The sequence below is a fragment of the Rattus norvegicus genome, chromosome 19 (assembly GCF_036323735.1).
Source record: "Rattus norvegicus strain BN/NHsdMcwi chromosome 19, GRCr8, whole genome shotgun sequence".
NCBI classification, from domain to species: Eukaryota; Metazoa; Chordata; class Mammalia; order Rodentia; family Muridae; genus Rattus; species Rattus norvegicus.
In genome coordinates this window covers 53,171,663-53,188,105 of record NC_086037.1, presented here as the reverse complement: position 1 = coordinate 53,188,105, position 16,443 = coordinate 53,171,663, and the positions used below count along the sequence as shown (strand labels likewise).

The following is a 16,443-nucleotide window of genomic DNA, read 5'->3' as shown; positions in this document are numbered from 1 at the left end:
GAGCAGCATCTTGGAGCTGTTTGTATGGGTTTTGAGGGTTGAACTCAGGTCCCCATGCTTGTTCCACCAGCACTTACTCAACTGGGCCATCTCCTCAGCCCCTGATTTATCTTATTCTGGAGTATCTCAGGTCTTCACTGAAGATTATCATTGGCTTCACCAAAGCAGAGGCTGATCCTCACAGACACACTGAAGCGACCCGACCAAGTTCAAATAACCTCTCTCTTTTCTCCATATCTCCCATTTACTGATCAAATGGCATTGCTTAGATGGAAGCTTCCGGAGTCTCTTGGCCAGATAGGGTCTAGGGGGGCTGGAAGTCCACCTGCCTCACACTTCCACCCAGAACCCCCTCTGTATGATACTTACTCTTGGTCACTGAATGTCTTGCAAATAAATATTTGATTGTGGAGTGCAACCTTACTTTAAATGGAAAGACATACGCTCAGAGAGATTAAAGGACCAATTAAGGTCCTACAAGTATCAGACAGCAAGAACAAAATTAAGACCCTCAATTCCTTTTCTGGTATCTTCTGTCTTCAACTGACACGCTCTAGTTCAAGTGCCATCAGAAGTAATACTAAAAAATATTCCTATATATATTATAACCATTTATATGTTATATATCATAACCACACACACACACACACACACACACACACACACACACACACACACACACAAATATGGCCCCAAAAAAGGAGAGCTTATCTACTCATCTACCAAAGTTTTGCTAACATTTTCAATGTTTCAAAGAAAACTCTTCTTCCTAATGTGTGTGTAGCATTTATCATATCTGTTTTGCTACATCCTTTTTTCTTTTGGAAAAAAATCCTTTTGAGCTTTATATTTTGTTCCCACAAACCAGGAGTATCTATATAATGTCTTTATCAGTGAGGCAATTTCTATTAATATTTCCATTAACAAATCTAGACTTACCAAGTTTTGTTGAGGACAAAACTGTTAGCAAGAGGCGAGAAATCAATCGCAAGAAAGTCAGATCTCACCATTTCCTATATAGGATCTACTTGTAATTTTCTTCCATGTTCACAACATTAATATCTGTTGTTATTTTCCTTTCAGGATATTTACAGAGCACACTCATCCTTGCAGATTCTTCTGTAGGGGCTCCTTGAGTCAGATCACTCTCCTAAACCCACGGCCACTATAAATAAAGGCTGGAAAAGAAGAGTAATGTTCTCACCCCATGTAAGCGTTCATCCTTTCATTCGTGTCTTTCTCTTGACTCACTTGTTCTAATAGAGTTTGATTTGGAAATCAAGTGACTTGGGGTTGCCCGATACCTCGGGAATGACTAATGTGCTCCCATCAATTTTCCATCCCGGGCAGGGGGGTGTCAAAACTGAATTTGCCTAATGTTATGCCTCCTGTTTATCACTCTCTCCCATGCCTGCAAGTCTTAGCTCCAGAGAATTCCAGCTCATCAAGAAAAAAAAGTGCAGAATACAGCTTGATGACATTATCACACCGTCAGATTAGCCACAAATAGTGGAAAACAAAAATTGGTTCTTCTCTGGGAAGGCTGGCTCCTTGTGAGAGGATGGATGCTGATAACGTGGTCCCTGGGATAAGTCCATCAATCAAAAGAAACTCATAATGGTGCAAATACAGTTTCATCCATTTGAACCAAGGTGACAAAGTCCAGGAGAGGAGAAGATATGGAATAAATCACCAAAAATCATAAGATAAAAGGAATAATAAAGCATTAATTGATGGGTGTTAACCTCTAGTCATTCCTTTTCAATTTTGGTAGGAAAAAAATGTCAAAAGCAAATCATATTTAACCATATACCACCTACGTGTTTTATAAAATACAAGTGCTTTGAAAACCTGGGATGTTTTTATAAAGATAGTCTAATTTTATTAATAATAATTATTACTAGTAAGTTTGTACAGGATACTGGTTCTTAATCTGTGGGACACAATCCCTTTGGGGGTGTGGGGGTGAAATAACCCTTTCACAGTGGTCAGGTCATCCAAGACCATAAGAAAACACAGATATCTACATTACAATTCATAGTAATAACAAAGTTACAGTTATAAAGTAGCAGTGAAATAATTTTAGGGTTGGAGGGTCACCACAACTTGAGAAAACCATACTAAGGGGTCAGAGTATTAGGTTGAGAACCACTGGTGTAGGGTTTTTAAACCCCAAGATCTTCCTATATTTTCACCCCTTGGAGATTTGCGGATTACGCAAATGCATAATTTGGAAACTCCAGCAGCACTCGTTCACAGAAACTCCTTGTCTGTTACCATATACAGGTGATGTTTTCCACTGGAAGAAAGTAGTAGCCAGGATCATAGAGACAAAGCAGAACCCAGAAGCCTGTGGCTACTATTCACTCTGGACAGTGCAAACCTGTTAGTGACAGAATAGCAGAAAGGAAGGGGCGGGGATTTAGACACGAAGGCAGCACCTTCATTGGACATAGCTTTCTGTGGGGGAGGGAGCATTTTCTTCCTCTCAAAAACAAAAGAAATGACTAGGACTCAGCTTTCCCTGGGAAACTCTCTGAGGGTCTGGCATCAGCAACAAGGAAGGGGGTAAGGAATCTATCACCTCTGGAACTTGCTAGATAGAAGAGTCGTCAGCAGAAGGGTGCTGCTGACCAGGCTCTCTTGTTTATCACATAGATGGTGATTAACCAGCATTTGGAAGATGAGAACTGTCACCCGGGAGGTGAATTTGCGGCTCCATTTCTCTTCTCATTTTGCTACCTTTGAGCTGACTGTACTTACTACCTCTGACCTTCATTGTGCAATGGCGACCCATCTCGGGGACAGAATCCTCAGGCTGGTTTATTTAATTCCATACTTATGCCATAACGCAAGCACATGCAAAATGCCCTTGTGACAGGGAGAGCACGGGGTGGCTTGCCGTTGCCTTGCTATTGCAGTTCCTGTGTGACATACAGAAAGAGGCAACCTTCAATTATACAATTAGACCAAGCACACGTTTTCTCCATCGGTGTTTACTTTTGTTGCCAGCCATGTTGCTTCCTGGAAAATGAAGGCCTTTTTTCTATGGGGCTCATAATTCCTTCTCAGCTTCCAAGACATTTTGCTGATCTGCTTGATTTCCTCTTAGCAGCCTGCTGATGCTTTTCTTTAAGACTGCTCCTTGGAGTTTGAGGCACTCAGAGGTGTGCGGGCTGCTGACATCGGACTTACATAGCAGATTTCTCTTGGAAAAAAATCAGTTTTGTGTAAAGAGGCCCCTGGCAGCTGACTGTCAGCGGGGCAAGGGAAATCCAGGAGGTTTCACAAAGAGGCTAAACCTTGGGTTAAGATGGAGGGTGGAGGTCACTGGGTACAGCAATACATGAGTTGTTTTTCTCATGCATGTGACATCTAAAGAGGGGCCTAGGTAGGAGCAGCCCACATTTTGGAGAGATAACTATATTGTGTTTACTGAACTATCAGGCTACCTGCTAGCAACCCGTCTGACCATCCAGCGAGTTTCCCAGAAGCTCAAATCAGAAAGTCAATAAGACACCGCCAGTTTCCAAATTCTATCTCATTGCACATAAACTGAAAGCCTCAACAATCAATAACGTGTGACTGAATCACAATCAGAATTCAGTGCAGCAACACCGGACAAGCAGGACTCCGAGAGGCATCTGAGTCAATGAGCGAACTCTAGAAATGTATAATGAGATGGGGTCATAGTCTAGGGGGATGGAAAAAGGGACAACCCTGCAAGGGAGAAGTTGATCTGCTTTTTAAAAAACACTCAGCACTAATGACCTCATCTTCTATGTGTGTGTGTGTGTGTGTGTGTGTGTGTGTGTGTGTATGTGTGTTTGTGTGTGTGTGTATGTGTGTTTGTGTGTGTGTGTGTATGTGTGTATAGGCAAACACATGTATACATGATTGCATGTGTAAAATTTAAAGGAGAACTTCAAGTGTCACCTCTCTTGTGCTATCTACTGCTCATATTTTGGTTAGACAACATCTCTCACTGCCTTGGGACTTGTCAAATGATCTAGGTTGGCCAACCAGCAAGCTCCAGGTACCCTGTTGTCTCTTTCCCCTCAGCACTCTAGTTATAAGCCTGCACAACCACATGTGGCTGTTTTCGTTTCGTTTCAGTTTTTAACTCAAGCCCTGGGGGTTGAGTCTGGCTAGTCAAGCGACCATTTTGAGAAGCCAGTATCTCCTCTCCGTCACTTCTGTTACTCTACAGTGACCAAGGAAGGTCTCTGTCTGGAAGCTTTGAGTTGCTTGTCTATGTCCTCAGCTTCATTTCTGACTAAGGTTGGTCTGTGACACAGACAATGCCCCTCCTGGTTGATATCTGTCCTTAACCTACTTTAGTCATGGATCCAAGGAGAGCCATGAGGTGATTTCCAGCGCACTAACTGGAAGAGAGGTAGAGGTAGAGGAATATTTCCTGGAAGGGTCAAGGTCAGCCTTCCAAATGGCTTTGGGGAAAAGGTCGTCATCCTTTCAAAATCCGTTTAGCAGAGCAAACTGCCACTGCTCCCGTGTGTGCAGATGCCACCGCTCGCCTTCTCTCGTCATCTACTCCTTCCCATTTATTGCTCTCATATTAGTAGATTAAAAGATCAGAAGTGCCAGCTTTTAGCAAATACAATCATCTTCCACCACACACGGATTTCCATGAGAATGAACATAAAGTTATTAGGGGCGCGAGACGAGTCCATTACACGTATTCCGAGCTTGCAGTCTGATTTCTGTTAGGCACGCCCCGATTTCTTTTAAGCACTGGGAATGCGTTCATTTCCCAGGTTTATAAGTGGGGATCCTGTGTATCTGGAGTATCATTTAGAGGATTATTAATTTACTAAATGGTACCCCAGTGCCCTGAAAGAGTTAATTCTCTTTCGAGAGATAAGCAATTTATTTTCTATTTAGCAGCAGGATCAGGCCCACTGCTTGCAAATGACTACGAGCCCCTTAGAGAGGGAGAGAGAGATGCTATATAAATATAATAAGTATTATAATTATGATTGTAATATAATGTCAACCCATGGTATTACTTTTAAAAAATACACCCTCCTGGTCTTTATCTAACAAAGACCAGATTGGCATTGCATATGCCCTGTCAATTTTACATTTATTCGGGGAACATTGTGATATGTTGGAGTCTGGCTAAAAGCTACATGTGACTAACATGTCAATCAACACATACTCCCCAAACCTTATAACTAGATAGAAAGGACAGCCCAGAACCTGTCTCCCATGAGCTTCCAGTTAGATTAAGTAACAAGGCTACATGTACAAACATCTGGCTAACGGTAATGACACTAATGGGAAGCCCATAGGACATCACCTGACAGGAGAGACAGGTCAGCCACGGTTTGAAGCCGCTGTCTGTCCCCGGCCATCCCACACCGGACATCTGTGATACTGAACACCTTCAGGTTGATTCCAAGACCAGCCTGGCCGCCTACTGTGTGGATGCTGTTCGTTTAGTTGCTGCAAGCCACTGTCTAGAGATGTAAGGGTTTAGAAAGTTAAATGTGCAAAACTATTTTGTAAGTGTAACTGTGCGACACCACCACAGAGAGCAAAGTCTCCTACGATGAGCACTCGGAAAAAGAAATAACCGACGGTGCCTGGAAACTCCTACAGCAGCCAGAGTCTGAGGCTTCACTCTTAAAAGGACTCAAAATAGATGGGGAAGATATGAGAAGGAGATGTCATGTATGAGTTTGCACAGGCTGCCATGACAAAGTGTCCAGGCTTGGGCAGGAGGGGCCCCTACCACAGAGACACCACAGAGACATATATGTCATAGTCTGCTGGATGAGAGTTCAGAAGTGGGGTTGCTTTCTTGGGATGCCCCTCTCCTCGTGTGTAGCTGGCTGTGTCCCCCTATGTCCTCACATGACTGTGCACAATTAAAAGGTTATTATCTCCAGTGCAGTCACATTCTGTGGTAACAGGAGTTGGAACCTACGCACATGAATTTGGAGTAGTGTATTAGTTACCTGCTAGGACCACGTTCTCGACAGAAGGAAAAGAGAATTTATTTTGGCTCAGGGTTTCAGAGGGTCTAGTCCATATTCATTTATATTTATAGTCATCTGATTTATATTCGTATTCATGCGTGTGATTGGGCTGGACATCATGGGTGTGGGAGTGTGTGGTGGAGGAGAGCCATTCATATCAGCACAGTCAGAAAGCAGGGATGTAAGAGGAAGGAGTCAAGAGCATGCTTTCCATTTTAGCCAGCCCAGATGGCAACACCGACTAAGGGCGGAACCTTCAATACATGAGCCAGTGTGGATGTCTCATACTCAATGCACAACTAATGACTCCACGACAACATACAAACTCCTAGATGAAGCTAGGGCTTCATTTAACTTGACGGTAAAGTACCACAAATTTGCAAGCCTGTGGGATAGCCTCAAATGTTTATAAAGATCAGAAGACCTGGGAAATTTTTTGTGAATGGAAGACATAATAATGTTTATGTTACTTATAAACATTATTTATATTGCTTATAAAGAACCCCCCCCCCCGAGAAAATGATCAGAATATATTATAAGAGCACCAAGATCCTTCGTGTAAGTATTTTAGGAGAGTTGGTAGTGACTGGGCACTCCTCCAGATCATTGGGTTTGCCCTAATGACTTGACCCTCAGCCTGACAGGAAGTTCTTAATGATGTCTAACCAGCCATCTCCCGAAGCTTTAGTTCAGCACCGAAACCCTATGGCCTATCCCGTTTCCCATGAGTGATTCAAGCTAACTTCCACCTTTCTTTCCTCTCCTCCTCTCTTCATGAATGTGGGGATGAGTTATTTACAAATAGCTCAGAGAATCCCACCATATTTGAGTAGGGCATGGGTTAGTCTACTGGACGTGCATAGACTTCTTATTTTCTTTGATTGTTTCTTATTTTACCAGATCCAAACAACAATCTTCCCACCAACTGATTCCTAAATTTAGCATTTCTTTGGTAAAATGATTTCTAGTATGTGTAATTTATTCAGTGTCCTGAAGCCTGCAATCTGGAGGTAATTATCACATGATTAAACATAAATACATGATTTCCTGGGTGGGGATTTTGAAGAACATTTTTCTCTTAAAATATAACTAGATATACTTGAAGTTATATAGTGAAATTTAGTAATTATAACTGAAAATGTATTTCTGCTATGATTTGATGATATATAACATGAATATATGTTTAATAGACTATTACTCATCAAAGAAGATATATTTATATAAGATATACAAGATATATAAGATATATAAATATATCATATAAAATTTATTTAATAGAATATATAAATTATAAAATCAATATAGTATATCACATATAACAACATATAAATAATGGAATAGAATATCTTAAATATATAAAACTATCCATATTTATATTGTAGAAAGTATAATTATATTATTAACTATACTTTACTGTTCACATTTATAAAAATCTCTATATACACACAATTATACATGCACAATCACCTTATATGCAAAATACCCAATTGGAATCATCTAGCTTTGTTATATCCATGAGAATTTTCTTTCCACTTTAACCAATGAACGTAGAGATCTTTTTAGGTTTCTCCCTTAGTGTTAATGTAACTCAGCACTTTGTAGCCACCAGGTTAGAGAGTTCACAGAGAGGAGAGGGAATGGGTTTCTGCAACTCCATTCAAATATATGAGATACATTCCAGTCAAAAGTCAGGTCCTTTCTAAAACCCAACTCAGTGTGACATCTTTGTAAAAGAAGATTATTTGAAAGTAGGATTTTAGCTGAGTAGATTTGTTCTGTGGCCTCCATAAGAAAGATGTGGTCCTTTGGTGTCAGGTGGGAAGTGATGGGATGCAACTGAGTGACACTTTCGGGGCTCTCAGGTGGAGTGTCCGTGCAGCACGCGCACAGCACACATCACACGCAAGTGCACTTGTGCCTGTGCCCTCTCACCTGTGCTCACCTCGGATAAAACTCTTTTCACACATACAGATAGCTTCCCCCTCACATCCGCCCGTTCTGTGTCTGCAAATGCAATGACCCGCAGATGAAAGAGGGTTTTGAAATTTACACCTCTACCGGACATGCACAGACTTCTTCTTATTGTTCCCTAGACAATAAAGCATAAACAGTGTTTACATTGTGTGCAGCCCTGTAAGCGACGCAGAGATGATTCGCAGCACACAGGAGGATGTACAGAGCTGATATGAAAGTGTCTGTGCCATTTCATATAAGGGATCTGAGATATCATAGATTCTGTTGTCTGCAGGGGCTCATAGAATATCTAATGGATACCAAGAAAAACTATAGATGGATATAATTTATAAATGTATATACATATATCTATACATGTATGCATTATATACATATGAATTCTCTATGTGTATATCTACATTCATATATATACACATATATATACATACACATATATATACATATATACATATACATATATATATGTATATATATATATATCTCCATATAATCTCATTGTTCTTCCACCTATGTTTTCTAAGGCTTCCCAAAAGAACCCTACTTTTTTTTGCCACAGGTACATTTATTAAAATTTAAAAAAGATATTTTAATTTGTGTGTGTGTGTGTGTGTGTGTGTGTGTGTGTGTGTGTGTGGTGTTGTGTGTGTCTGCTATATTCATGCTGGTTCCTATGGAGACCAGAAGCGGGTATCAGCTTCCTAGGAACTACGGGTAGTTATAAGTGGTCTAGAGGGTTCTGGGAACCAAACTCCAGTTCTCTAAAAAAGTAGCAAGTTCTTAACCATTGGGCCATCTCTCCAGTCCTGACATTCATTAAGTTTGAAAAGATAACCAAGCCAACTAGTTGCGATCAATAGCTAAGGTCTATTGTTGTTAGCAACTAACTTGATTGGATCCCACACCAGAACTGAGAGCATACTACGCGTTCCTGCCCCGTCTCCTCTTCTCTGCCTAGCAAACTGTCTGAAGTTCCCAATCATGTAGCTTACTCTGGCCCTCTTCTGTTAGATGTTACCCTGTTATTGCCCATAGCAGAACTGGCAGTTGCTGGAGCCTGAGCCTCTCCAAAAGTTTTAATGCTCAGCTCTTACTTTCCTTGTGTGTGCAGTAGCTAGGTGGTGGGAGAGAGTTAACAAACATGGAAGTCTCCGCCTATGGACAATGGGAGTCATTATGCACACACACTGCCTCTCTTTCTCTTGGGCATACGGTCCATACTCTTCTTTGGGTTTTACCCAGGAAAGCATGTTCCAGTTGCCACAAAAGGGAGTTGCTTTCTAACATGCGTCTTACTAGCATCCTTATTTCCTCATGTGACTCTCCATGTTTCTCCCCGTTCTTGGTATCACATTACACATAAGTGGCTTTTACTGGACTATTTACTTCATTTAGAGAAATAAAGACACACATTCACTTGACTGGCATAGCAACAATGTTGGTATTAATCATAAAATTGCAGCCTTGGGGGGAGATGGTCAGAGTAGTCGTAGGACCACAGAGTCCCCTGGCTCCAATATCTTACAAAAGGAAGAAAATTCTCAACAGCAACAGTCCAAGAACAGGGCAAAGCCTCTAATGCCACCCTTCAAAGCATCAGCCTGAAAGAGATGGCAAGATGGCTCTGGTGTGCTGCAGCGTTGTACTCAAGTACATTCTCTATCCTAGAATGGATCTAGCGGGAAAGAAAGTCCAGAAGTCTATCCAAACCCCTCATAGCTTGGGAAGAAGCTAATGGAAGGGGTATTGACCTAGACTTCTTAGGAGCAGCTAAACTTCTTAAGTCATCTTACGGACTTGATGTTAAACATTTCTGAAGACTCGCACTGGAGGATAGGTCACCAGCTTTTGGGCTGTCAGTTTGCAAAACTTTCAGGAGGTAGAGCCTGGGGGGGGGTCTTAAGCACTGGGGAAATGTCCTTGAAAGGGACATTGGAATTTTGTGACCATGCTTCTTTTCCTTCCTGGCTAGTGACTAACAGTCACTGTCTGCCTCCTGCTATGCCATTTCACCTCCCTACAGGCCCAAAGGCAGCAGAAACAAGAGCTTGTGTATGGAAACCTGTTTTCATTAGGGTTTTATTGCTGTGAAGAGCCACCATGACCAAGGCAACTCTTATAAGGACAACATTTAATTGAGGTTGGTTTACAGTTTCATAGGTTCAGTCCATTATCATCAAGGCAAGAAGCATGGCAGCATCCAGACAGACACCATGCTGGAGAAGGAGCCAAGAGTTCTGCATCTTGATCTGACAGCACCCAGAGAGACTGGCATAATCAGGCAGCTAGGAAAAAGCTCTCCAAGTCCACCCTCACAGTGACGCGCTTCCTCCAACATAGCCACACCTACTCCAAAAAGGCCACACCTCCTAATAGTGCTACCCCATATGGGTCAAGCATATTCAAACTACCACAACCTCTGAAGCTGCAAGCCAAACCAAACCTTTCTTCTTTTTAAGCTGTTTAACTCAGGCATTTTGTCCAAGTAAGAAGTCTAACACAGGTCAGAAATATGGTTTTAAGAGGAGAAGCCCTGTGGGCCAGGGCCACAGTTTGGCCATCTGTTCAGTTATACATCGCACTTGCTTTCTTTGTAAACTTGCTTTTACGTCAAGCCCTCTGAAGACTGAAGACACACGTGGGGGGCATTCCTGGGTTTCATAGTCCCCCGTTCCAATGTGGCCATGCTAAATAAATCTTAATCTTACAGAATTTTCACTATAAAAATAATAATAAAAAAGAACAGAAGCCATTTACACATCACTCTAATACTCCATTCAGGAAAACTGTATAGGCTTGAATTTTTGGAGTGACATCAGGATACTAAATTTTATTTCCCAGCAGGGAGAATAAACCCCATTAAGGACATTTCTTTAACACAGCTGGACAGAATCTGTGGTTCTCTGAAATACAGTCTATCATGAAGTTTCTTCCCTTAAAGTTCCTTCCCTTTCTACCCAGCAGGTAGACCCAGTCAGGCTGAGGAAAGTTGGGTTTCAGATGGTGCAGGGTGTTGGTCAATGTCTCACCTACCCATCAGCATAAAGAGGTGATGCATGTAGAATGTCATACATAAAGCAAGAACAAAGCAGATGCATGAATAATAACTGTGTTTTCAGTAAAGGCAAGCAAGTCCTTGTCAACTGAACCTTCTAGTGTAAATTGTACCTGCTGGGCACAGTAGCAAAATGGCCTTAAATACATCAAGGGGTTGGTGTGAGCTAGCCAAACCAAAGAAATTGAAGAACTGTGAGAGAAATCATTCATTACTCACAGGTATTTGCTGATGAAGATATCTGTTAAGCTAGGAAGTTTAGTTTTGATCATCTTACTGTGTGTTTGAAGGGAGAGAGTCAATTTAGGAAGAGGAATCAAGCAAGAAACTTCCTTGAATTAAGTTAGGATCCTTCCCCTAAAAAATAACTACAAAAAGATGAATGGAAAATTAAATATAATATTTAAATACTTTACTATATCCTGGTTAAAAAGGAATAGAGACAATATTTGATATTTCTAAAATTACCTTGAAGTTTAGAGGTGTCACTCTTAAGGAAAGACCTTAGACTTCTTAAGTCATGGATTAGGTCTTAAATTTTCCATGAAGATTCGCTTCTCTAAAAGAGAGGTAAGTATCCTTTTGGAAGAAAATATACACCCACCACCACCACCACCACCACCACCACCACCACCACCACCACACACACACGCACACACACACACACACACACACACACACACACACACACACACAGATCAGATTTCTTTTTGAGCATTTCATGCTCACATTCAATTCAATTCAAATTCAATATTAAATGTTCTCAATTTGGTAGTAGACTACAAGCTGTGGCAGCTCAAATTGTCAATGCAACATTGATATACAAGTTTTAGTTTAGGTAGCACAAAATAGGCACAGTTGAAAATGGAATAACTTACATTGAGGTAAAACTTGAAAGAATATTAATGAATGAAATAAAGAGATGCAACAAAGAAGAATCAGGAAAAGAAAAACAACCAATGTCCCTGGAACAAAGAATTAAAGAAAAGGAAACAAAATCAGATATGCAAGGGGGAAATACGTTAAACACACACACACACACACACACACACACACACACACACACACAAACATGCATGTAGCAATGTAAAAGCACAGTATAAGGATATTGGAAAAATCTGATAAAAATTACATGATGTTTGATATATTCATTTTTATGAGTTGAGAGGCTAGTGAGAACATTTTTCATTCAGTAAGTCTCTGTAAGCAGAACATTTGGGCCAGTATTAGTCTTCTCCATAGATTTTAATTCCCAGAAGGTAAATGACGTTTCCCAGCATTTTTGTTTGTTTGTTTTGTTTTGTTAGACAGCTTTTCTGGCTATCCTATCCATTCAGGTTGATGTTCAAACTTAACCTGAACAGAAATTCTCAAACACAGAATGTGGCAGTGATGAGTTCACCTATAAACCAAAAGTGTGACACTGGTTAGTGGCAGGGCACAGCAGACAAAGGTCTACCTAAAGTTCTCAGAGAGACAACATTTAATTTCCAAAATTTTATACCCTGCTAAAGCATCCTCTTATTTATTCATTTAAGTTAGTTGATTTTATTTTAAATCAATTTCTTTTTTATATTATTTCTTTATCAATGTGTTTTGTATTAAATATATAGGCAAACAATATCCTTAGGCATGCAAAAAATTAAAACATAACATTTGAACTTTTTCTAAATGTATACTTAAAAATACTCAATGACCAGCCTGTAGGAAGGGAGGAAAATATTGGCTAGACAGAGGGTGGGTAACAGATTTAAAACATAGGAGGAATTAATTCTCGTGTTTGTTTGCATAATTGTTTGATTAAAGTTCCCCACAATTTGTTACATACTTAAAACACATAATTAAAATACTAATTTTATTTTTTAATTATGTGTATATTGTAGCTGTGTGGAGTATGTTCAGTGCTCACAGAGGACAGAGGAGGGCATTGGATCTGCTGTAGCTGGAGTTGTTAGAAGCCAGTGTGAGTGCTGGGCCTCTGACAGACCAGTGCACACTCCAAACTGCTGAGCCACATCTGCAGCCTCAGCATATATTTATAAAGAACTGGTAGAGAGAGTTCGACGTTATCACCAAGGAAAGATACTAGGTTTTCTGATTTTTATCATTACACAATGTTTATTCATGTCACATCATCATCATCATGCTTTATCTCACAAGTATGCGAAAATATGCAACAACCAAAATAACAATAAAGGACAGTTCTACCTCAAGATAAGAGTCATGTAACCAGGAGATAAATCATAAACACAAGATACAGAGACCAGTGAATCACTATAAACAGAAACATCACAGTACAGAAGCAAGCGAGGGGTTTGTAGCTTCAGAACAGGTGGACAATGTCTCAGATTAGGACAAGGTAAAATAACAACCAGAGAACATCAGGAGATGGATGTGGAAGTTGGGTGGCTACGTGCTAAGGTACATGGCTGTGCTTTAAGCATGGTGTTGGTCAGTCGTGTTTAAGACTGAAACATGATGCCACACAAAAATGGATCTAGATAATGTTCTCCCCCCCAGTCTTCTTTTTCTGTCTTAATCATAGATTAAGAACTATATTTTAATAGATTTTGCATAAAATCTATCGAATAGATCATAAATTCTTTTAAGTGTACCTTAATAGATTTTCTTCTAGTTTCTAATAGAATAGTTTAGTGCCATTAAAGTCAATGTTTCTGGGGTACGGGGAGAAGGCTCAGCGGTAAGTGCACGTGCTGTACAGGTAGGAGTACCTGAGTTAGCCAGGTACCAGGAGTACCAGAAGCAGCCACGAGAGGCCACATATACCTGTGACATGTGAAGGAAAGAGGCAAAGAGAGGATTGCTGGAGTTGGCTGGCCCACAGCCTAGCCAAAATTTGGTCAAGTCCCAGGCTCAATGGAAGACTCCGTCTCAAGGGAATCAGGAATAACAGGTATGGATACCCTTCGCCTTCCTCTGGCCTTTGCACATATACACACAAGTATGCATACATTCCTCCCACATGTACACACACGCACACACTCAAACAAAATGCAGTCAATTGCCCTGACTTTTAACACATATCTTCTCGTGCTGACATTTGATTGAAAAGAAAAAGTCATACAACGACAACCATCTGCTTTCTTGTATAGATCATGTCATTGTCACCAAACTCAACACTAATCCATTCATCTCCATCCACGGTTATCGTCTGTGAGTGTTTCCATCGGGCCTGTGTATGGCTGAGTACACCTAACCTGCTCTCTCCCCTCATTTTTCAGGAAACAATGCAGCCTTAGCCATCAGACTCCCCATACTCCTTTGCAAATTTCAGTTTCTTTGAAACTCTGCTTCTCTGCCTCTGTTGTGTAACCTTTTCCTTTACCCTCCAGGGCAAATAGATCGTGTGGAAAGTGGTCACAGAATCAGAAGATGACTGCCTTGGGGTGGCGAATTGGTAAGATTTTGTTTTCTTTTTCAGATTTGACTTTTAAATTCTGCACAGTGGGTAGGTATCAGTTACATACACACACACACACACACATACACACACACATACACACACACACACACACACACATACACACACACACATACACACAAACCCAGTTATTATTCTACTGAAAGGAAAAAAAAACCAGGATTCTTAAACCAGGCTATGACTGTCTTCCTGATTTTCTAGGGATCCAAGAAGGAAATTAGAAGTTAAGAAGATTCTGAGAATTTGGGGCAGAGCCAAGGGGGTGGGTGCAGGGTGGCAGGTGAAGACTTACAAGCGTCTCCATGTATCAGCCACCAATATGCTCAGTATTCCAAGCTAAGCAAGCCTCATGCCACCAACTGTATTTTCTTCTCCTTTGTTTGCTTCAGAAGATCAAGGCTGCAGGAAGGGCTGCCTGTTGTACCTTAGCAGCCGGATCTAATGGTGATTGGGCATACCTAAGGCTATCAAAGGAGCCCCCTCCCACACCACACTCCATGTTCACCCTTATCTGCAGATTAACAGCTTCAACCATTAGCAGATTGAAAATTCCTTCCCTCATCCCTCTTAGAGAGGGAGACTTTTCTCTCTTAATAGTATGTGAGCCCTGTCATTTCGTTTTCCTCATTAATGTAGTTATTAATGCATTTTCCTCATGTGAAGCTTTCTATGTTTCCCAGCGCTTCAGGCTTCTGTGGAGTTTTGTGAGTATTCGATAAAATGGCTTACCCACGGGATTGGAACAAAGTCTGTATCTTCTGTGGATGGGAAGAAGGAGCCTAACCACAGCTGGTCACTGGGAGGCAACGGGCACGTGTGTGGTGCCCTCTGAAGCCCTAGGTTCTCTGCCGTATAAAAGTGCCTACAGCTTTAACGGCACTGCTCAAGTAGCTACGATGAGGCCGGCGATCGCCCAGCTGCTTCTGCCTCACGAACCGCAGCTCTAAAGAGGCATCCTCCAAAATGGGACTACAATTTTCACCTTATGCTAGGGATGCCCTGAACCTGGCACGCACGATGCCCTAGGCCAGATCTGTGGCTCAATGCTTCAAGAGACAGGGTGACGAAGAGTTCGGAACTCCTTCTGCGCGACGCTTTCAGGCCGCTTGTAGAATGAATTTGGGTGGCTGTTAGCAGCACCACATAATGGAAAGTTTTATTTGTTCCCCGGTATTTGGCAAAATTTGCAGCCCCTCCTGGCCCCTGTATCCATTAGTACCTAATGGCATCTATCACAGCATTAAATATCCCATTAGCATGGAGCTGCCTCCCATTTCTAACGGCGCGCTAAATTCACGCTAAATTCATGGGGGTACTTTCGTTCAAGGGAGCATCAGGAGTTTTGCTACTAAAATACAATTAATGGAGCTGACAGAACAAGCTACCTACACCCTTGATGTTTTTGGCATTTACAAACTATTTTTTTGTCTTTTTTTTTCTTATACCGCCATTCTCTTAATACTCTCAAGTATTTCTCTGTTGACTGAAATGATACCAGATGTGACCTATGTTGGATGTAGGCCACGAAAGCACTAATGTTCAAATTTGTCACTTTCCAGCAGATCTAGATGTAGGAGGAAGATCACAGTTCTTGACGTTTTGGTTGTGAGCCTAGCCTTTAACCATCTCTGCCGCCCACCAAGTCACAGTTCTAACCATGCTAACACATGTGTACATTTGGGTCATGCTTATTTTTTCCTTTGGGGAAAAACCGTTTCACAGGACAAGCCCAAGACCTTCACTGTAAGGACTGCCACAGAGCAGAGAGGCCCCAGCCTGCCTCACGATCATCCAGACAGGTGAGGGGTGCGTGGGGAATTTAACTTTGAAAACAGAGTCAGGTGATTGAACTTGCTATTCCACAAAGAACTCTGGGGTTCTGGGATAAACACATGGTAATCAGGTTTAGTATGAGAGGTAGGGAAAAAGAGAAGACTGAAGATTACAAAATTCAGTCACATTTCAAAATTTTC

The 16,443-nt window shown here is 41.3% G+C and overlaps 1 protein-coding gene and 1 long non-coding RNA gene across 3 annotated transcripts in view; one reads left to right on the top strand and one right to left on the bottom strand.

The window, feature by feature from the left end:
• The window catches only part of Zfhx3 (zinc finger homeobox 3), a 1,006,519-nt gene that overhangs the window by 607,559 nt on the left and 382,517 nt on the right, over window positions 1-16,443 (bottom strand). The window lies entirely within an intron of this gene.
• LOC134483353 (uncharacterized) lies at window positions 2,364-15,731 on the top strand. The gene is made up of 3 exons (XR_010060215.1): window positions 2,364-2,568; window positions 14,382-14,446; window positions 15,151-15,731. It is a non-coding gene; the product is annotated as an uncharacterized LOC134483353 (long non-coding RNA).